General features: G+C 42.3%; 1 pseudogene; it reads left to right on the forward strand.

The window, feature by feature from the left end:
• The first annotated feature begins 604 nt into the window (after nucleotides 1–604).
• Nucleotides 605–12,748, forward strand: LOC122218421 (annotated as a pseudogene).
• Nucleotides 12,749–24,203: the final 11,455 nt, after the last annotated feature.

Genomic DNA, 24,203 nt, shown 5'->3' on the forward strand with positions numbered 1-24,203 from the left:
ATTCACTGGTGAATTCTACCAAACTTCCAAAGAAGATTCAATACCTATCCTCCTCAAATTCTTCCAGAAGAATTGAACACAAGGGAATGCTTCCAAACTCGTTTTACAAGGCCAGCATTACTGTGAAACCAAAACCAGACAAGGACAGAAACAAAAAGAAATAAAAGAAGGAGAAGGAGAAAGGGAGAAAGGGCAGGGAAGGGAAATAAAGGGAAGGGGAGGGGGAGGGGGAAGGGAGGTAAAGGGAAGGGGAGGGGGGAGGGGGAGGGAAAGGAAAGGAAAGGGTTGGAGGGGAGGGGAGGGAACAGAAGGGGAGGGAAGGGGCAGGAAGGGGAATGGAGGGAAAAGGAGGGGAGGGGGAGGAGAAGAGAAATGGCAGGGGGAGGGGAGGGAGAAAGGCAGGGAGAGGGGAAAAGGGAAAGGCAGGGGGAGGGGAGGAGGAGGGGAGGGAGAAAAGCAAGCAACAAAGGAAAGCAAGAAAGCAAGAATCAATACCCCTCAAGAACACGGATGCAAACAGCCCACGCAGAGCTTGGAGCTGCAGATGGACCGAGTGCCCCTGTCTTTTCCACCACTCACCTGCCACCCACTGCCTACCACCACCATGCCTTTCTCCAATAGCCACAACATGCCATTCCCCAACCTCAACAACTACATGGCCAACGTGCTGACCCCTGAGCTGTAGGAGTAGCTGTGCACCAAGAGCACACCCAGTGGCTTCACATCAAGGCTCAATGGAGCTTCCATAGCAACCTGGCCATCAGGTACTGCGCGCTCAAGGACATGACAGAAGCGGAGCAGTGGCAACTCGTTGATGACCACTTTCTGTTTGACAAGCCTGTGTCCCCTGCTGCTGGCCTCAGACACGGCCTGTGACCGGCCAGACGCCCACGGCAGCCAGTACAATGACAGTAAGACGTTCCTGGTGTGGATCAACGAGGAAGGCCACCTATGGGTCCTCTGCATGCAGAAGGGAGGCAACACGAAGGAGGTGTTCACTCGCTTCCACAATGGCCTCACCCAGACTGAAACTCTCTTCAAGTCTACGAATTAGGAATTCATGTGGAACTCTCACCTGGACTACATCCTCACCTGCCCGTCCAATCCGGGCATAGGGCTGCAGGCCATTGTGCACATCCAACTGCCCCACCTGGGCAAGCATGAGAAGTTCCCGGAGGTGCTCAAGCAGCTGCAGCTTCAGAAAAGAAGGCACCGGCTGTGTGGACACAGCTGCGGTGGGCACGGTCTTCAGTATCTCCAGTGTCTCCAGTGTAGACCACCTGGGCTTCTCAGAGGTGGAGCAGGTACAGATGGTGGTGGACGGTGGAGAGCGGCTCACAGAGATGGAGCAGCCATTGATGACCTGTGCCCTCCCAGAAGCGAAGCCCCTGCCCGCACCTGCCCCCCTACCAGCTGGCTGCTTCTTCACTTACTCCAGGGCAGTGCCAGCCATGCACCCCCGATGTTCGCCACCTGGCAGCCGAGCTCTTAGCCTTGCTGTGGAGACTTCTATCACCCTCAGTAGAGTTTATTTTTGTGATGGCCAAGATGTTTCTGATACTGAAATAAGCGAGGGTTTTGGCCCGCCGGGGGGAAAAAAAAAAAAAAAAGATTCAAAAATGCTCAACAAAATCTACCAAACTGAAGTCAACGATACATAAAGGATCATACAACTTGATCAAGTGGGTTTTATTCCGGGGATACAAGGATGGTTCAACATCGGTAAGTCAATCAACAGAGTACAACACATTAAAAAAAATAAAGGATAAGAATCATTTGATCGTATCGATAAGCACCAAAAAGGCATCTGACAAAATTCCACATCCATTTATGATAGAAACTCTCAACGAAGTGGATATACAGCAGTAGAGCTGTCCATTCAGCCGAGGCCTAATTTAACACTAGACTACTGCCGTTTTTTGCTTGTTCATTTTTAAATTTTATGTAAGTGTAACATATGTACATGAAAATGCACAAATCATAACAGTCAGCTTTATACACAGCCAGGTCCTGAGATGGAACATAATCAGCATTCAGAAGCCCTTCTTGTCTCTTCCAGCCCCTGCCTCCTCAGGTAGAACCGTGACGCTGACTGACTTCTAACTAACAGTCCGTTTTGCTTATTTCTGAACTCGCACACAAAGTAGAATCATACACTGCATACTCTTTCATGTCATTTTGTTACTCAACCCTATGTTTGTGAGAGCCAACTATGTTGTGTGGGATTATAGTTTATTGACTTTTGCTCTCATTGTTGTAAGGATTCTGTTGCAGAAACCTGTAGGATTTATATGTCCCTTCTACTGATCAGGGCATTTGGGTGGTCTGGTGTGTGACCACATGCATAGTGTCGTGCTGAACATTCTAGCACGTGCCAGATCATAGTTTAAAAACTTGATGCAGGATTACCCATCATTGATTGCTCTGACCCACTTTACCAGGAAGACAATTCATTGTCAAGATTCACAACATTTTTGGAGTTATAATACCCTATTTTTATTTCATTAGGCACATACTTCCAAAATGATGGATGGCATAGATTATTTTTTTTAAATAAAATTAACCCAGGGGTGCCTGGGTGGTTCAGTCTGTTGAGCCTCCGACTTCGGCTCAGGTCATGATCTCACAGTTGGTGGGTTGGAGCCCCACGTAGTGCTCTCTGATGACAGCTCGGAGCCTAGAGCCTGCTTCAGATTCTGTGTCTCCCTCTCTGCCCCTCTCCCACTCATGCTCTGTGTCTCTCTCTCTCTCAAAGATAAATAAACATTAAAAAAATTTTAAATAAAATAAAATAAATAAATAAAAGCCATACATGACAAGTTCAGAGCTAGCATCATATTTAATAGCATAAACATGAAAGCTTTTCCCCTCATACCATAACAACACACACACACACACACACACACACACACACAATGGAATACTACTCAATTGTAAAAAAGAATGAAATCTTGCCATTTGCCATCACACAGACTTCAAAGCGTTAGGCTAAGTGAAATATGTCAGAGAAAGACAAATACCATATGATGTCATTTATATCTGGAACCTGAAAAACAAAACAAAGCAATAACTGAACAAAACAAAACTTATAGACAGAGAACACATCAGTGGTTGCCAGAGGGGAGGGGGATTGGTGGGTAGGTAAAATGAGTGAAGAAGGTTAAGAGGTACAAACTTCCAGTTATACAATAAATATGGAATGTACAGCATGGGGGACTGTAGTCAATAATATTGTGTTGCAAATTTGAAAGTTGCTAAGAAAGTAAGTTTTAAGTGTTCGCATCGTAAGAAAAAATATGGCAACTTGGTATGGAGACAGAGGGTAAATACACTTGATATGGTGATTGTTTCACAGTGGAGACAACTGCAAAGTGTTATGTTATACACCCGAAACTAATACAGTGCTGTATCTCAATTATACTTCAGTTTTTTAAGAAAGAGTAAGTCAATGTCACTCTTGTCAAGCACAATTGTCATAGTCAAAAAACAATTAATGCACATTCAGGATGAAAGTTAAACATTTTGTCCCTGCAGTATATCAAATACCATTCAGTACATCTCAGGCAGCCAAAAAAAGAGAATTCATTCTTTCTTTTCTTTCTTCCTTTCTTTTTAAATTCCTTTCTTTCTTTTCACTTTTTTTTTTCTTTTTTCTCTCCTTTAATTCAACAAATGAGTATTGGGAGTCGCCAAGACAGACACATCCCCTGGCCTCATGGAGCTTACTTACATCCAGTCAAGGATTGAGACAAACTGGATACTCAGCCCAGACATTCATGTCAATGCCGGTTTAGTCGTTTTTGGTATGGAGGAGGTTTGGTAACAATTGACATATCAATGTATTTCTCAAAAGCAGCTCAATACATATTTTATGCCAAGACACCAAGCATCTAAAGTGAAAACAAAACACACAAAACCCCCAATATTTCTCATGTCTTATCACACTAATTTCACTGGAAGATTTTTGCCTGACAGCCAAGGCCAGAGAATAAGATGTGTGGTTTTATTTTTCAGTAGTTTCTCTTCTGGTTCTGAAGGCCACATATGACGTTGATCTTGCCCGTGAGTTTTATAGACATCCTTTGGCTTGAGTCAACACCTGTATGTAGATCAGATATGGGGGGAGGAATATCTGTTTTCATCTATCAACACATTTATTTATGTTTGTGATTAGTTGATTTATATATGTGGTTGCTTTACATTGGGGGCATAAACATTTCCAACTGTTAGCTCTTCTTGATGGATAGACCACTTAATTATGATATAATGCCCTTCTTCATCTCTTGTTACAGTCTTTGTTTTAAAACCTACTTTGTCTGATAAAAGTATGGCTACTCCAGCTTTCTTTTGACATCCAGGTGCATGATAGATGGTTCTCCATCCCCTCACTTTCAATTTGCAGGTGTCCTCAGGTCTAAAATGAGTCTCTTGTAGGCAGCATATAGATGGATTGTGGTTTTTTTTAATCCATTCTGATACCCTATGTCTTTTGATTGGGCCATTTAGTCCATTTACATTCAGAGTGATTATTGAAAGATAGGGATTTAGTGTCATTGTGTTATCTGTAGGTTTAGTGCTTGTGGTGATGTCTCTGGTCCTTTGTAGTCTTTGCTGCTTTCCACTCACAGAGTCCCCCTTAGGATCTCCTGCATGGCTGGTTTAGTGGTCATGAACTCCTTTAGTTTTTGTTTGGGAAAGCCTTTCTCTCCTTCTATTCTGAATGACAGTCTTGCCGGATAAAGGATTCTTGGCTGCATACTTCTCCTAGTCAGCACATTGAAGATTTCCTGCCAGTCCCTTCTGGCTTGCCAAGTTTCAGTGGATTGGTCTGCTACTACCCTTATGTGTCTACCTGGTAGGTTAAGACCCATTTATCCCCAGATACAGAGTTCTCTCTTTATCTTTGTATTTTGCCAGCTTTACTATGATATGTTGTGATGTTGACCTGTTTTTGTTGATGCTGAAGGGAGTTCCCTGTGCCTCCTGGACTTGGATGTTTGTTTCCTTCCCCAGATTAGGGAAGTTCTCAGCTCTAATTTGTTCAAATAAACCTTATGCCCCCTTCTCTCTTCTTCTTCTTCTTCTTCTTCTTCTTCTTCTTCTTCTTCTTCTTCTGGAACTCCTATGATATGGATATTATTTCATTTCATTGAATCACTTAGGTCTCTAATTTGCCCCTCATGGTCTAGTAATTTCCTGTCCCTCTTTTTATCAGCTTCACCATTTTCCATAATTCTATCTTCTATTTCACCTATTCTCTCCTCTGCTTCTCCCATCCTTGCTGTCACTGTATCTAGTTTATTTTGCATCTCATTGACAACATTTCTTAATTCATGGTGACTATTTCTTAGGTCTTTGATCTCTGTAGCAATATCTTCTGTAGTCTTTTATGCTTTTTTCAAGTCCAGCTATTAGTCTTATGACTGTAATTCTAAATTCTTGTTCAGATATATTGTTTATATATAAACACCTCCACCGGGGTCCCGCTGTCCTGTTCCCTGCAGCCCCACTGTGTTTGTAATGGGGAGAAAACTGGCGACAACCCAATCTCTCCTCCCTGGACTGGGTGTCCCAAACCACACTGTCCAGGCCCTTCTCACAGGTAGCAAGGGCAGCCGGCTTGCCATGTTCCACAGTCTCTTGCACCTCCTAGTTCCTCAGCTGGGATTCAAAACCCAATGTCTTAAATTATCCTGCACGGGGTGAACCCAGTTCTGGAATAGTGCCACTCCTCCCAGCTGACAAAGGTCCTCTGGCTGGCACCTTCAGGGTCTTTTGTCCTTGGGTGGGGGGCAATAAACCCTCTTCCCACAGTACTGGAGGGAAAGGACTGCTGTCTCCCAGTGTGCCCCCAAGATCTCTACCATAGCCCGGGGCTAGCTGCCCTCCCCACTGGGGGCATGCACACCAAGGGCTCTGGTCCAGAGAAGGTCACGCAACTCTGATAACTCTGATCTTTAGCTCCTAAGGCTGTTGGCAAAGTAGAAACTGGCTCTCTCTGTATTTCCCATTCCCCAGTCCATGGTCCGGAGAGGTTTTTCTCTTGTCCAATTACAAATCAATACTTCCACAGCCTCTCTTTCCCTTCCTTTTGTTTCTCCATTGAAGAGGTTCCCCCCCACCACCACCTCTGTGCCTATGCTGCCTGTTTTACCTCTCCCAATTCGCATACATGCACTTCTGTCCTGCCAATCTGTCTCTTTCTACCCAGGGTGATTTTTCTGTCACTCTGTAGCATGTATTCCTGGTATACCAAGTGTTCTGACCCCAATACTGCTGTGTTTGAGGGAACACAGGGAACCAGGGAAATTCCAGTCCCCCTACTTCTCTGCCATCTTGACTCCTCCCCCGCCCATACCTGTTTTCATCTAATGTTCAACTAATTGAAGCCAATCTGTATATTATTAGTTATGGTTTCCAGTAACTTGACGTCTAAGTTTGAGTCCTCTGCTTAATGAACATTCCAAGGAGGCTACCGATGGTGCTATAAATACGATATCACCCTATAGATAGGATGTGGCAGATATTAGACTGGTTTAAATTTCACTGAGAAATATTTACAAGTATAGAAAAAGGAGAATTACATAGGATTCCAAAGATCTCCCTTTCCTCCTTCAATCTGTACTCAAACACCACCCTCTCAATGAAGCCTAATCACTTCTCAGCCTTTTTGGCTAAGATCAAGTGTCAATGAAGCCTATTCACATACACCCACCTCCAGTGCCCCAGTCCCCATTACCCTTGCTCTGTGACCTTTTCTGTGTTATACTTAACACCTTCCAACATAGTTTGTGATTGACTTATTTAATATGTTAATTGTTGGCTGTTTTATTATCTTGGCCCCAACTCCATTCCCCACTGTAAGGTAAACCTCTAATAGGACAGAGAGTTTATCTTTTTTGCTTAGTGATGAATATTAAGCCCGATAAATACATACCTAATGATTGATTGATTGATTGGGTAAATAAATTAAAGGGAAAAATGCATCTGTTGATTATCATAATCCATCATGTAACGTATGGGCTTTGGAATCAAACCATCTGTGTTTAATTCCCAGCAATTCTACTTATAAGCTAGTATCTTGCGCAATATCCATTCTCTGCTTCTTCCTAGCCAATGGAACCTCAATTTTTAAACACGTAGCCATGTGCATCATTAAAAATATTTATTTCTCCCTTGCAACTAGAGATGACCTTGTGATTCATTTTGATCCATGAATTTAAAGCAGAAATTCACTGAATAGCATTTCTAGATATTCTACTTTCATAGTTAAAAAAAAAAAGTTTTTATAGGTTTAAAATAAAAACAACCACAGGCTCACCTAATTCATCCCTGCTGCCCTTCTCCCCTTTCCTCTGTTTTCTTCATGGAACACAGTTGTGGTCATGGAGGCCATCCAAAAGATAAGCATCAAATCTAATGATGATGGAGTAGGAATCTAGAAGGGTCCTGGGTCCTTGGCAACATCCATGAGCAGCTATCCCCTGACTGACCACCTCACAACTGTTACATCAGAAAAATGAGCCACTATATGGCTTAGCCACTGCAGTCAGTATTCTTTTACATTCAAAGATAACCCTAATGGATACAACATCCTATGATGTATATCAAAGCCCTAGCAACAGGATCCCTATCTGTATGCTTTTCCTTCACTCTGCTCTAACAAGAGTAGATCTGGTCCACAGACAGGGGAAAGGATAGATGGAAAACAGGTCTTTCTCATGTATTCAATGCTGGCTTCCTTTCATGGTAAAAATACTCAACAAACTAGAAATAGAAGGGAACTTCCTTGGCCTAATAAAAGGCATCTATGAAAACCCCACAGCTAACATCATACTTAGGGGTAAAAAGCTTAATGCTTTCCCTCCAAGATAAGGAAGAAGACAAGGATGTCTGTTCTCGCCACTTCTTTCCAACATTGTACTGTAGGTTCTAGCCAGGGCGATGAGCCAAGAAAGTGAAATAAAAATTGGAAAAGAAGAAACAAAACTATCTCTGTTTGCGGGTGAGATAATCTTTTCTTGTATACAGTAAATCCTAAAAAATCCACCCCCCAAAAAAAACTATTAGAGCTAAAAAGTGAGTTTGGCAAAGTTGCAAGAAACAATGTCAATATACAAAAATCAATTGTATTTCTGTATACTAACAAAGAACAACCCGAAATTGAAATTAAGGAAACAATTCCATTTACAATCACGTCGAAAGAGTAAATATTGAGGAATAAGTGTAACAAAAGAAATGCAACACATGTACATTGAAAACTATAAAGCATCATTGAAAAAAATTAAAGAACACCTAGATAAGTGGAAAAACTTCCTGAATTCATGGATTTGAAGATAATGTTGTAAATATAGTAACACTCCCCTAAATGATGTACAGACTCAATTCAATCCCTATCAAAATCTCAGTTGCCTGGGGCACCTGAGTGGTTCAGTTGGTTAAACCACGGACTCTTGATTTTAGCTCAGGTCATAATCTTGCAGTTCATGAGATCAAGTCCCACATGGGACTCCATGCTTACAAGGCACAGAGCCTCCTGATGCTCTCTTTCTCTTTCTGCCCCTCCCCCACTGACACTTGCTTTCTCTCAAAGAAAATAAACTTAAAAAAAATTTTTTTAATCTCAGTTGCTTTTTTTTTCTGAATTGAATGGACAAACTGATCCCAAAATTCATGGAAATGCCAGGGACCCAGAATAATCAAAGTAATCTTGAAAAATAAGGACGAAGTTAGAGGACTCATACTTGTCAATTTAAAAACTTATTATAAAGCAACAATAATCAAGACTATGGTTCTGGCAGAAGGAAGACAAATAGATCAATGGAATATAACTGAGTCCAAATTTAAACTCAAAGGCTAACAGCAACCATGTAGCAGGAAAATTCTGGTGAGGACTTACCACTAGGATAGGATGGCAAATCTAAGAGTCAAATTCCAAAGTAAGATGAACATCTGATTGGCTTACTTACAGTCACTTTTTTGTTCCCAAGCTAAAGGAAGGCAGGGCTTCAAATTATAGTCCATTCACTCATGAAAAAGAGACAATTACAGACAAAATTAGAATACTGTTTAAAAAATTTATTCTAGGCAGTCCCAAATCTCAAATCCCTATAGATTCTCATGGAGTAAAAAAGGGTATGGGACACCTGGGTGGCTCAGTTGGTTAAGTGTCCGATTCTCAGTTTTGGCTCAGGTCATGATCTTACAGTTTCATGAGTTCAAGCCCCAGTGCAGAGCCTGCTTGGGATTCTTGATCTCTCTCCCTCTTTCTTTACCCCTCCCCTGCTCACACTGTCTCTGTCTCTCTCAAAATAAATTTAAAATATTTTTTAAGTGTAAATAAAAAATTTTTTAAGTGTAAAAGCATATTCTTGTAAGGACAAAAGTTTCTCACACCTAATATATATATATATATATATATATATATATATATATATATAATATCTGTGCTTCTTTTTTTCTTAGTTGTAGTGCTTCTCTGTCTCACTTATTCCCAAATTATTCACAACTCTCTATGCCTGTCCCTGCCTTCCCAAAGGCTCACCAAAAACTTCTTTCTTTCTTTCTCTCTCTCTCTCTCTCTCTCTCTCTCTCTCTCTCTCACACACACACACACACACACACACACACACACACACACATTAGCCCTGCATTCTTATCACAGTAGTAAACAGTTCATTAGAAGCAAGGATTTTGGACTTAGACTGATCGAACTTTGAATCAAGTTCTGCTTTTCATTTGATTATACTAATCAGGCATGTACTCTGGGCTCGTGTCCTTACCCATAAAATGAAGATAATAAAAGCACCTACCTTCTGGAGGTTTGGGGATGTTTAAATTAAGTGTATATAATACATTTAGCCCAGAGCCTGGCACATAGTAAATTCTCACTTAATGGCATATAGTGGCTGCAGCTGATGCAAGGCGCCAGTCAATAGAGATATTCATAAAAATAAACTCATCCTGGACTAATTTTATTCTGCTAAAGATCAGAGAAAAAGAGGCCCAGGCTTGCCACGGATACCAAAAAGTGTATCGGCAAGAGAATATAAATTCCTTGTTACAATAGAAATTTTCCTAGACATGATATCAACAGTGTTCAAGTGCTGACCTGACTTTAGACACTCTTAATAGATACGTGGTTCTATCAAAGCTGTTGCTTTTTAAATTTTCCTTAAGTTTTATTTATTATTTTTGAGAGAGAGAGAGAGAGGGACAGAGCATGAGCAGGGTTGAGGCAGAGCGGGAGGGAGACACAGAATCCAAAGCAGGCTCCAGGCTCTGAGCTGTCAGCACAGAGCCCAACATGGGGCTCGATCACGCAAACCACGAGATCATGACCCAAGCAGAAGTCGGATGCCTGACCGACTCAGCCACCTAGGCGCCCCAAAGCTGTTGCTTTTTAAAGGGGGGATTGTAAGGCTTACATTAAAATCATTAAGGAGTATCCACTGTGAACGGGATAACAGAAGCAGGATTTGGCTTGGGGGGAAAAAGGCAGGGTGTGTGAAATGAATAGCTGTCTTCAATAAGGATAGTAAAGTCATGATGAGTACAGCGGTCAGCTGTGTTCCGCCCCCACTAAGACAGAAATGAATAATGAGGCTTAACGGTGGCATTTAAAGTAGAGATTTAGCCAACTCTGGATTAAACACATGTAGAATAAAAGAAACTGGTAATATAAAGGAGTTTATAATGTAAAAAACTGGTTTTGAACTGAAGTCATTGACACTTATTAAGAAAATGTCTTTACGAAAACAACCATTAACTGTCCTGCAGATTTTTTTTTTCTGCTTCATTCACTGATTGCACCATTGACTGGATAAGTTCGTAGGTAACTTTTGGTAATTTTTTAGCTAAGACACTTTAATTTGGTTTTATCACAATTTGACAAAATACATCTTTAGACTGGTGCCATCAGCCAGAGGAACACCATGGCCTCCTGGAACCAAGACTCTTCCATTTGCCTTTAAGCCACACAGGCTTGTGTCTTCCAGTAAAGATCTTTGCACCCGATTTGAGTTCTTTCTCTCCATCCCAAGAGCTGTCAGCATCTTAGGTAACCTCAAGATCCACGTTGATGACCAGACTTCCTCGCTTCATGGACACACTAGCCCAGTCTTCCTCTGAAAAAATACATAGAACAGTAACTTGTTACCTTTCCAACTACCCTGCTCAAATACTTCCAAGATAACATCTCTTTGACATCAGCAGCCCCACATTGTTTCTTGAGTCAATTTACTCCCGATCTCCAGGGTGACTGCTTCAAACCCCCACCTGTACCCTCTGCAGATCCCTCAACCCTGTTCACCCAGGAGAAAATAGATGCTGCCGGAAAAGGACATCTATAACATTTGAAAAGTTGGTGAACTTTTCACACCCACCTTCTTCCCCCTTCCCCCTTCCCTCTGGTTACACTACTCAAGGTCACCTTCAACTATCCAATCCTCCTGAGCTCTGGAGCCCTCATCAACCACTTCTTGGGGATGGATTAGCTCTTCTTTTTATCTTCAGTCTTTCCCTTTCTGTAGACTCTTTACATTAACATTTAAACATGTTCCTTTTCTCTCATCTTAAAAAATGAAATCAAAATCTCCCTCAGTCCCCACTTCTAACCTGTCTCCTTCCTCTCCATGAAAGACCTATTTTCTCCATCCACCCCCTGACTCATCCCACTCCAGCTGGCCTCTTTCCTCTTATTTTGCATTATCCAGGTGGGCCTTGCATTCACCTGCTCAGGCCGCCATAACAAAATTCCACAGATGGGTGGTTTAAATAACAGAAATTTATTTTCTCACAGTTCTGGCAGCTGGAAGTCCGAAGATCAAGGTGCTGGCGGGTTGGTTTCTAACAAGCCCTCTCTTCCTGGCTTGCAGGTGGTCGCTTTCTTGCTGTGTCCTCACAAGGTCTTTCCTTACAGAGAGAGAGAGAGGGAGGGAGAGGCTCTGGTATCTTTTCACCTTCTTTTACAAACACCAGTTCTTGGGGCACCTGGGTGGCTCAGTTGGTTAAGCGTCTGACTTCAGCTCAGGTCACAATCTTGCTGTCTGTGGGTTCGAGTCCCGTGTGGGCTCTGTGCTGACAGCCCAGACCCTGGAGCCTGCTTTGAATTCTGTGTCTCCCTCTCTCTCTACCCCTCCCCCACTCATCTCTCACTCTCTCAAAAATAAGTAAACATTAAAAAATGATAGATAAATAAAAACACCAGTTCTTTTGGAACTGGGAACTACCCTTAAACGTCGTTTAATCTTAATCATCTTCAAAGCTCTATCTCTAAATATGGTCACATTAGGGGTTAGGGTTTCAACAGGGGTTCGTGCAGGGGGAGGGCAGGAGACACACAATTCAATCCATAACATTCCCCAAATGCAATCAATCATATCCTTATAATGTAGACACATGAGGAAGAAGACACACTGAGAGGAGGAGACGGTAACATGGCCACAGAGGCAGAGACTGGGGTAATGCAGCCACAAATCAAGGAGTGCCTGCAGTTACCGGATGAGGGAGAGATAAGGAACGGATTCTTCCCTAGTCCCTTGGAAGGAAGAATGGCCCACCCAACACCTGGTTTCAACTTCTGGCTTCCAGAACTGTGAGACAATAACTTTTTGCTGTGTTAACCAATGCAGTTGTGATCGGAAAACCAGTACGTGTCTATGACCTCTCAGTCGAGGTTAGGCCCCTGCTCACGCCTCCCATGGCCCCCATCTGCCCTTCTCATAATGCAGAGCACACTCTGTTGTGAGGGTTTGTTTGAAGCCAGTCTTCCCCCGTGGACTGCAAGTTTATGAGGGCAGAGACTTTGCCATTCTTGTCCGCCACTGCTTCCCCAGGGCCCGGTGCCTACTAGGTGCTGGATAAGTATCTACGAGCTGGATGAACAAATGGTACTGAGAATTCCCTGGCCAGGGAAGTGTTAAATAGTAGACTGAGCTAAAAAGAAAAAAAACAAGTTGGAGAAGTTATTCCTTTTAGGAGACATTCTTGGTCCTCTGAAATCATTAGGGAAGGTCTCATCTGAAGGCCACAAGAATGACCTTGCCGGGGTTCCTGACTCTGATGCTGGCCTGGCAGTTTTCCTAGCAACTTGAGCTTTGGTGCCCTCTGGTGTCAGAAATGAATTGTCTCTTGTTCTAAGTCTGTCCAGATTGACACAAATCGAGTTCCCTGCTGCCGTATGGGATTTTCTCATGATGGAGAAATTGAATTTTGTCTTTACAGTTAAAAGAAATCTACCAGAATGGTGTATTTAGCCATAAAATCAAAAGAAGTTGCAAAAAGCATATAACCTCCGAAGTCTTTGCAGATGTCCTTTTGAGTGTTTTGAATACTAAGATTTTCCTGTGAAATAACAACATTTCAGGTTATGTTTACTGCAACACTTTCTCCTCAAATAGCAGTGGTTTTTATGGTCAAATCTAATTAGCATTTGGAAAGCTCGTGTTTTGTAAGCAGCTGCTTACAATCACTAAGGCGTAGTGCTTTCCAAAGCCCTTAAATCTTCATTGTGAGAGAAAATAAGTTATTTTTTAACAAACCACATACATAAAAAGACTGGGTGTGTGCTGTTTGTCAATAAGAAGTTATGGGTCTGGCTGCCTGTCTGTAAACAGACTTGCTTTCCCTCGTGAGCTGATGAAAAAGCTGACAGCTACACTCTCTTCTGGTTTTTATTCTGTGTGAGTTGCGATGCCAGACTGTTTCATTCGGCAACTGCGTGTACGAGTATGCTTAGCGTCGTGTCAAAGATATGTGTTCCAAAGCGTCATTTTGCGATGATTTGAGAGGAGGGAATAAATAAACTTTCTTTTCTTACCAATTATATAATCATTTTAACAATAAGTTACCACCATTTTTGACTGATCTTCAAAGGATCCCATGGACCTAATGCCATTTTAGTTTGAGGCTTTTCTGACCCCAACCATTTAGTCAAACAAACAAGCACTCATTTGCACTAGGAAGATGCTATGTATAGGCATTCAATACTGGTTTCTTTTCTAAATTAAAGAATCCTTTTAATGTAAACAATCACTCTCTGACTTTGTTTTATATATTCATAGTTTCACTCTCCTATTTGCTCACAGCTCTATATACTTGTACATACCCAAGAGACACTGACATTTCTAATTAGCTTCTTACAAAGGGCCAAGAGTAAGCCTCATGACGCCACTGCTTTCTAGAAGATGTGATTGTTTGCAAGATGATTCTGCAGTTGGTGAGATTTTATAGTTTGCTTTTTCTATAAAGAAGTAAATTAAGAAAAATATATATATTGGGATGGAGAACAGAGATGAAGTGATGGAAAGACTTGAGAGGCAATAGAGTATAATAGTTGAGTATAAATTTCAAAATCAGACTCCCTGGGTCTGAATCTAAATATTGCTATTTACTAGTTCTGCACCCTTGAGAAAGCCACTTTACCTCCTGCGCTTCATACTCCTTATTTGTAAAGTGGTGGTAAAGAACCCCATGAACCCCATATAGCCAAAATAATCTTGAAAAAGAAGAATAAAGCTAGATGCATCACGCTTCCTGGTTTCAAAATATATCACAAAGCTACAGAGATTAAAACAGTATGGTACCAACAAAAAGACAAATATATATACATCAATAGAACAGAATAGATAACCCTGAAATAAGTCCATGCACGTATGGGTCAACTGATCTTCAACAAGTATGCCAAGAATACACATGGGGGAGAGGATAGTCCCTTCAACAAATGGTTTTGGAAAAACTGGACATCATATGCAAAAGAATGAAGTTGGGCAGGTATCTTAAACCAAATAGCAACTCAAAATGAAACTTAAACATAAGACTTGAAATTGCAAACTCCTAGAAGATCACACAGGGGGCAAGCTCCGTGAAATTGGTCTTGGCAATGATTTCATGGATATGAAACCAAAGGGAAGGCAACAAAAGCAAGATTAGAAAGTGAGACTGCATCAAACTAAAACGTTTCTGCACAGCAAAGGAAACCATAAACAAAATGAAAATGTAACCTATGGAATAGGAAAAAGATTTGCCAGCTATGTATCTGATAGAGGTTACTTTCCAAAACACATCATGAACTCCTCCAGCTCAATAGCAAAACAACCAGAACTTGATTTTAAAATGAGCTAAAGGGATGCCTGGGTGGCTTAGTTGGTTGAGCGTCCAATTCTTGATTTTGGCTCAGGTCATGATCTCATGGTTCATGGGTTCGAGCTCCTTGTGGGGCTCTCTGCTAATAGCATGGAGCCTGCTTGGGATTCTCTGTCTCCCTCTCTCTGTCCCTCGCCCACTTGTGCATTCTCTCTCTCTCTCTCTCTCAAAATAAATAAACATTTAAAAAAAAATAAACATTTTAGAAAAATAAAAATGATGAACCACTGGAATCTACTCCAAAAACCAAGAGCACATTTTACACACTGTATGTTAGCCAATTTGACAATAAATTATATTAAAAAAAATAAAATAAACAGATGTGGGAAAGAAAAAATAAGTTAAATAAATAAGTTAATTAATTTTAAAAATGAGCTGAAAACTTCAATAGACCTATTTCCCCAAAGACACGTAGGTGGCCGACAGGTACATTAATGATGTTCAACATCACTAATCATCAAGGAAATGCACATCAAAACCTCAATGAGGGGCGCTCAACTTAGGTCATGATCTCATGGTTTGCGAGTTCAAGCCCCACATCCAGCTCACTGCTCTCAGCGCAGAGCCTGCTTTGTATACTCTGTCCTCCTCTCTCTGCCCCTGCCCTGCTTGTGCTCTTTCTCTCTCTCAAAAATAAATAAACATTAAACAGAAAAAGACAAGTGTTGTAGAGGATGTAGAGAAATTGGAACCCTTTTGCACCATTGGTGGGAATGCCAAATGGTGCAGCTGCTGTGGAAAACAGTATGGAGTTTCCTCAAAATCTGTTAATAGATTTCCATATGATCCAGCAATCCCACTTCTGCCTTTTTATCCAAAAGAATGAGAATCAAGACCTTGAAAAGATACCAGCACCATGGCAGTAACCAAGATGTGGAAACAACCTGTCCATCCACAGATGAGTGGATGAAGAATATACGGAATATTATTCAGCCTTTAAAAAGAAGGAAATCCTGAAAGAGCCACAACATAAGTGAACCTTGAGGGTATTATGCTAAATGAAATAAGCTAGTCCCAGAAGGACGACTATTGCATAATTCCACTTACATGAGGTATCTAAAAGAGTCAAACTCATAGAAGCAGAAAATAGAATGGTGGTTGCCGGGGTTGGGGTAAGGGACAAATGGGGAATTGGTAACCAATGTACTTAAATTTTCAGTTATACAAGCTGAATAAATTCTAGATATCTGACGTACAATATTGTCCCTGTAGATAACAGTACTGTATTGTATGCTTAAAACTCTGTTAAAAGGATCGCATGTGAAGTGCTCTTACACACATACATAAAATAAAGTTGTTAGGAGACCTGAATAAGTCAATGTTGCAAACCCTTGTAATAGCATCTGGCACATAAACAATATATAAATGTGTTTTTTCCTAATTATTATTGGACAGCCTTCTCTGCACCTCATCGCCAGCAATGAGGATTGTTCCTCTTTGCCCAGTTTCACCCCCTCTGCCTAAGCCAGAGGGTCACTTCTTCCAGGGAGAGAAATTCACTATGAAAGTCTTCTTTTTTTTTTAATTTTAATTTTTTTTTTAATTTTTGAGAGAAAGAGAGAGTGACAGACAGAGTGTGATTGGAGGAGGGGCAGAGACAGACAGAGACAGAGAGTCTGAAGCAGGCTCCAGGCTCTGAACTGTCAGCACAGAGCCCGACACGGGGCTCAAACCCACAAACCGTGAGATCATGACCTGAGCCAAAGTCAGACGCTTAACCGACTGAGCCACCCATTTACCTCAAAAGTCCTTTAATTCTGGTCACACTGCCTGCCATCTGAGTTAATTCTCAGAGTTTATAGAGATTATTTCATGAAATGATGAGTTAACTTACATCCACTAAAATGGGGGCGAAATCCCTTAAACAGATCACGTGGGGATGAGTGTGTGAGTACTGGAAAGGATGCTGTGGCAGGAAAAGGCTTTTCTCCAGCCTAAAACCCTGCCCAGTTCCCTCTGTCACCTCAACAGTGGTCCCAGCAGAAACTGGTTGACATCCTGGGAAACAGAACTCACAGGAAACCATGTGATATATGGTTTTCAACGTCATGGCTTCACCCTGGAATCAAGTTTGGTTATGTGTCCTATGCCGGACCCTCAGTGAATGTGGTGAAGGGGTTGGATCACTCCAGGGGAACCCAGGTGGAATAACGGTGCTACTGGAGAGCACAGCTTTTCAACTGAGAAAGGAATAAAATTCAGACACATCCACAATATGGATGAATGCCAAGGAGGTAATGCTAAGTGAAATAAACCAGTCGCAAATAAATACCATATGATTCCATTCACAAGAGGTACATAGAGTAGTCAAAATCATCAAGAGAGAAAGTAGGATGGTTGGTTGTAGGGGTTTAGGGGGAAGAATGTCAAGTTATTGTTTAATGAGTGTAGAATTTCAGTTTTGCAAGATGCAAAGAGTTCCGTGGTTGGTTGGTGGTGATGGTTATACACCCATGTGAACGTACTTAACACCACTGGACTGTCCACTTAAAAATGGTTAGGGGCACCTGGGTGGCTCAGTCAGTTAAGTGTCCAACTTTGGCTCAGGTCTTGATCTCACGGTTTGTGAGTTCCAGCCCCGCGTCGGGCTCTGTGCTGTCAGCCCGGAGCCTGGAGCCTGCTTGGGATTCTGTGTCTCCCTCTCTCTCTGCCCCTCTCCCTCTCACATTCTGTCTCTCTCCCAAAAATAAATAAACATTAAAAAAATTTTTTTTTAATGGTTAGGATGGTAATTTGTGTATTTTACCACAATTAAACATTTAAAATAAATAAACTTTTCTTTTATGTTTTTATTTATTTTTGAGAGAGAGAGAGAGAGAGAGAGCACAAGTGGGGGAGGGGCAGAGAGAGAGGGAGACACAGAATCCAAAGCAGGCTCCAGGCTCTGAGGTGTCAGCGTGGAGCCCGATGCAGGGCTCCAACCCACAAACTGCAAGATCATGACCTGAGCCGAACTCAGAGGCTTAACCAACGGAGCCACCCCAGCGTCCCTACAATAAATAAATGAATTTCTTAAAAGTACATCTTGTGATGGCATAGAATTCTCTTCCCTTTCTTGGTCTCCAGAAGATGAGTGGGAACATAAGATAACAAGGATGTGCCATCTTGTTGCTTTTATTCCTGTAGACCACTGCATGGAGGCTTTCTGATTTTCAATTATTCATTAAACAAATATTTATCAAGTACTAACTATGCACTGAGCCTTGTTGTTGAAGCTGGAGTTACAGCAGTAAACAAAAACTTCCCCCAAATTCCCTATCTGTAGAGATCTCGCCTTCCAGCAGGTGAAGAAAAATGATAAAATAAACGAGTAAATAAATAAATAAACAAACGAGTAAGATACATGGTATTTCGATGGCAATAAGAGCTATGGAGGAGGATGAAACATGTATAATGGTTGTAATTTTAAATAGGGTTGTCAGAGAAGATCTCGCTAAGAAGATGATGTGTAAGACTTGCATGAGATAAGGGAGTTAGCCATGTAGGTATCTGGAAGATACCTTGAGCCTACAGGCTCAAGGGGAACTTTTGTCCCTCCCTTAACCACACAGAAGAATCCAAACTGGGGGTCTTTCTCAGAATAAGGGTTATTAGTACAGATAAATTTTATCTGAGTGACCCATCTGTATGGCAGAGCAAATGTCTAATTGCCAAACATTCTCTCTTCTTATTGCCCCGTGAAGCTCCTTCCTTTCCTCTGAAGTCCCAGACCCCCAGCCCCGTCTCCTTGCTTCACAATGGCATGTATACCTCATTTTGCCCATCTTTGGAATTGCCATGTCTGTGTAGTTTTCCTGTAAGTACACTGTTAAATTTGATTTTCTCCTGCTAATCTGTCTCATGGCAATTTCATTCTTTGTCCAGCTAGAAGGACCTTCGAGGGGACAAGAGTTCTTGCTCCCTGACACATACATACCCATGATAAATAAAGTTTAATTTATAAATTAGGCACAGTAAGAGATTAGCAACAATAACTAATAATAAAATAGAATATAATAATATACTGTAATAAAAGTTATGTGACTGTGGTCTCTCTCAGAATATCTTATCATACAACATATCTCAGATGTCTCAGGTATCTTATCATACGCCTGGGTGGCTCAGGGGGTTAAGCGTCTGACTTCAGCTCGGATCATGATCTCATAGCTCGTGGGTTTGAGCCCCACATCGGGCTCTGCACTGACAGTATGGAAACTGCTTGGGATTCTCTCTCTTTCCCTCTCTCTCTGCTCCTCCCCCACTCACTCTTCTTCTCTCTCTCTCTCTCTCTCAAAAATAAATAAATAAATTTTTAAAAATCTTATTGTGCTTACTCACCCTTCTTGTGATGATGTCAGATGATAAAATGCCTCGTGCTAAGATGAAATAAGGTGAATGACACAGACATTGTGATGTAGCGTTCGGCTACTATTGACCTTCTGATGACACTTCAGAAGGAGGATCACGTGCTTCTGGACTGCCCCCCCAGGTAACTGAGACCACAGATAAGGGAGACCACTGTGCTGCTGTCCCCACCCCTGGGGAGAATGGGAGCGTGTCGTCAGTGAGGCAGACTCAACGAAAAGGGCTGTTTTCGGAACTGCCTCCCACCCAGGCAGCACTGACTTCATGCCCAGGGGAGAAGAGGGCTTTGTGCCTGAATTGAAAGGGCCTGTGACTAAGGCTTGTGGCACTCTGAGGCTCAAGGACCCTTGTGTCGTCAACCCTCTGAGCATAAGCAGGGAATGTTCTTGCTTCACCAGAGCCATGAGGCTTTTCTCCCACTTGGAGCTTCAGGCCCCCAGCTGGGACAGAGTGGCCACCTGCTTGGAGGAGTTTCTCTGGGGTCAGGGCTGAGGTCTCCTCTCAGCAAGCTTCCAACTTTAAGGACACTATAAATATACACACTGGAGATCCCCAAATACACTCAAGTGAGGGGAGTCGTTTTTTTAATTTAATGTTTTATTTATTTTTGAGAGAAAGAAAGAGACAGAGCACAGGGGAGGGAGGGGCAGAGAGAGAGAGAGGGAGACACAGAATCCGAAGCAGGCTCCAGGCTCTGAGCTGTCAGCACGGAGCCTGACCCGGGGCTTGAACTCATGAACCATGAGATCATGACCTGAGCCGACATCAGACGCTTAACCGACTGAGCCACCCAGAAGCTCCCAAGTGAGGGGAATCTTAATGTCAAACTAATGAAGGCTGTGAGTCATGGAGATTTAGGTATTAATGTATATGAAATCCCATTTGTGGTCACAGGCTAGTGAAACCCGAGGTATTTTGGCTACGGATACACAGATCCATTTCCACAAGATGTATTCTTTAGGATTTAGTACTCAATTCTCTAATTTAACCACTCATTATCATTCATTAAAAAAACAAAAACTGCTCAAGATTTCATCTGTATCTTCCAGATGCCCGCTTGGTGGGAAATCCAGTCAATCACCCACTCTGCTTTCCCCCACTGGATGGCAAACCACTTGTTTGGGATGTGTCACTGCACTGATCGATTTGACCGGATGTTTGGCAATGTGGGACAGGCTTTCAGTTGAGCCTGTGGAATGTAGGGAGTTTTAAACTTGTCTAATTGTTGCCTTGGTTCCTGAAGTGGCTGCATTATTCGGCAGCAGTAGAATCTTTTAAAAAAGTTTCTCTAAGAGATTTTCCCCACACAGCCACCTGTGCTATTATGGACAACAAGGCCTTTATCTCAGGAACCTAAAATTGGGAAAATTTAATAGCTCCAGACTCAGTCTTGGCATCTGTCCTGACCCTGCATGGGGATGAGTCATGTGCGCTTCTTTCAGAGTCAAGTGCTCTAAACACCGACCCAACAAAAAGGCTTTGCTGATGAACATAATGACAAAAACGCTTTGAAAAAACACTTCATTACAAGATAACTTTAGGGCATTTGAGATGATTTCACGCAGATGCCTCTTGGCTTTCCCACATCGTGAATGAGGAGTTACGTGAAATTGCAAAATCTTATTACAGGAAATTCACAGAGGAAATTTCAACTTGTACCTGAAAAGCCAGGTCTGAGAATTTGCAACTGTGATGCCACAGTCAGTGTAAGGATCTGATTATTTCTTCATTTGGCTCCTAGGACCTCACCCTTTCCTGCTTCTCCTCCCCCTCCTTGGCTGCTCCTCTCAGTCCCTCATCTGGTCCTCTGGATACTCCCATGCTTCACTCTCAATCTGCACTCCTCCCCTGGTTGATGTCATGGGTCTCATGGCTTTCAATGCTATCCACATCCTGGTACTTCTGTATTTATAACTCAGCCCGTACATTGCCCTGAGCTCTGGGCTCATTCACCCTGCCTGCTCAACATCTCCACTGAATGTGAAACAGCCATCTGACGCGTCTGACCCTGAGGTCCTGGACTCCTCTCCCGAATCTGTTCAGCCCACATTCTTCCCCATCTCAGTTGATGGCGAGTTCATCCTTGCAGTTGCTCAGGCTGAAATAACTTAAGAGTCGTTGCAGTGAGTTGAATGGTGGCTCCCAAAAAGATGTGTCCACGTCCTAACCCCCAGTACCTGTGAATGTGACCTCATTTGGGAAGAAGGTCTTTGCAGATGTACTTAAGTTGAGGATCTGGAGATGAGATCACATTGAGTATCTGGGTGGGCCCTAAATCCAATGACAAGTGTCCTGAGATGAAAGAAGAGATGACATAGACACAGAGGTGAAGACCGTGTGAGGAAGGAAGAAGAGACACAAGTCTTGCAGTCACAAGCCAAGGGGTGCCTGGAACCCGCCCTCCCCCAGAAGCTGAAGAGGTGAAGAACAGAATATCCCCGGGAGCTCCTGGAGATAAGGAAGCCCTGCCAGCTCCTTTGTTTCAGACCTTCTGGCTTCCAGAACTGTGAGAGAAGAAATTTCTGTCATTTTAAGTCCCCAACTTTGTGATGCTGTGTTACAGCAGCTACAGGAAACTAATACAGTCATCTTTAACCTTTCTCTCTCATGGCCAGTCTCGGAGCAGATCCCTTAAACCCTGACAGTGGACTTTGTTTTCTTTTTCTCCTTTTCCTCCTCCTCCTCCCCCTTGCCCCCTTCTTCTTCTTCTCCTTCTTCTTCTTCTTCTTCTTTTTCCTCTCCTTTTTCTTCCTCCTCTCCTTCTTCTTCCCATCCTCCTCCTCTCCTTCTTCTCCTCTTCCTCCTCCTCGTCCTCCTCCTCCTTCTTCACAAGAGTGCCGGAATTAAAGCTTTGATTACTGAGGCATCCACTTCAAAAAGACATCACTTCAAAGATAGGTATCTCAAAAACCACAAAAAACACATTCCCAGCCACAGGACCAGATAAAGAGCCTGGCCACCGTCCCACCTTGAGGATCCTTTGTTTTGGAGGTCTTGCTTGATTTCAATATCTGACCACTTGGACCACTTGTTTTTTCTCTTCCCACATTTTAAATTCCTGCTCTTAACTTTTAAATTTACTCATGAAGAATGAATGTGATAAAAACCCTAGGTCCCCAGCCTCAACCCCAGTAAAACCAGAACCTTAGGCCTATGCCTTTTCTCTACCAGTGACCTGGCTGTGTGGCCTCAGGTGTGCTGTGCAATTATCAGGTCCTGTAAGTAACAAATTAACCTTAATTTTTTCAGTTTCCTGATGGTTATTGCTGAAGGATATCTTGCATTAATAATAGGAACCGCAAGGGCTGCTCTAACCACAACATTGGTTATTGGTAGACTGACACAGAAAACATCCTATTTTCAAAGTGCACCCAGAATCTGACAACTTCTTACTCCCTCCATTGCTATCTACTTGGCTTGAGGTCTCAGCATGTCTTACCTGGGAGACTGCAATCTCACCAGTCTCCCTGGCTCTGCCTTTGACCCCCCTCGGTTATCCTTTCAACACAGAAATCAGAACGTCTTTCCTCTAGCTACCGTCTCAGAATAAAAGCCAAAGTGTTACTAAAAATGGGTTGCCATGGCCTTCATGACATTGGCTGGCCTCTTGTGTCTCTAACCTCATCTTAAGCTACTTCCCCTTTACTGCCTCTGATCCGGCCACTGTGGACCCTTCACTCTTCTTTGTCCATACCAGTCATGCTTCTACCTCAGGGACTTTGCACTCACTTATTCTTTTGTCTGAGGAATAATCTTTGTCTTTGAAATAATCCACATGCCAAAGTGGCACATTCGGGGAGCAGGGGTGCTTGTCCTGAACCCTTTCATATGCATAGGGAAAATCATAGAGTATATAGGGCTCAGTACCAGTGTGGTTTCAGTCATCCACTGGTGGCCTTGGAAAGTATTCCCTGCAGGTAAGGGAGGGAGATTATAGTCATGAATAAATCGATTGAAGAAGAGGCTGTCACCTAATTTTATTTTCCAGAACCATCTGAATCTCCACTCTATCTCCAACTGAGACACTTCCCTAGAGAGATTTTTTTTTTAATTGGAAATGATCTGTCTTCTAAAATGATAGGCCAGTAGACTATTTCCAATTCCAACAAAAGACACAAACCACAGGGAAAATAAGAGCAGTGGTTAGAACCCTTTGGAAGAGGGTTCCACCCCTTCCATGCAAACCTCCAGACGCTCATACCTGACAGAAACCCTCAGCTTGCCCATGGTGGAGCTGGAAACCAGTGTAACTATTTCAGCCTTGACCTACCCTCCCACAACCCAAGTAAAGAGGGACTCCTGAAGTGGAGACCAAAATATTTTTTTTCCTCTTCCCCGGTTCTCTCAGATTCACTCTTGGGTTATCTTGTAGAAAAGGATTCAGTAATCTGGAACTTTCAACAATGAATCAAATTTATAATAGCAGTGTTCATAAGAAGATTTTTAATGTCTTTGGTTTTTATTATGTGTTAGCCACTGTGTTACACATTATATATATATATATATATATATTCTTACTTATATAAAAATATATATTTATATATAAGAATACATAACTCATTTCTTATTTATATATATATATATATATATATATTTAAATTTTTTTATGTTTATTTTTAAGAGAGAGACAGACAGACCGACAGAATGTGAGCAGGGGAAGGGCAGAGAGAGGGGAAGACACAGAATCCAAAGCAGACTCCAGACTTTGATCTGTC

Source organism: Panthera leo, chromosome B1 (assembly GCF_018350215.1).
Source record: "Panthera leo isolate Ple1 chromosome B1, P.leo_Ple1_pat1.1, whole genome shotgun sequence".
Taxonomy (NCBI): domain Eukaryota; kingdom Metazoa; phylum Chordata; class Mammalia; order Carnivora; family Felidae; genus Panthera; species Panthera leo.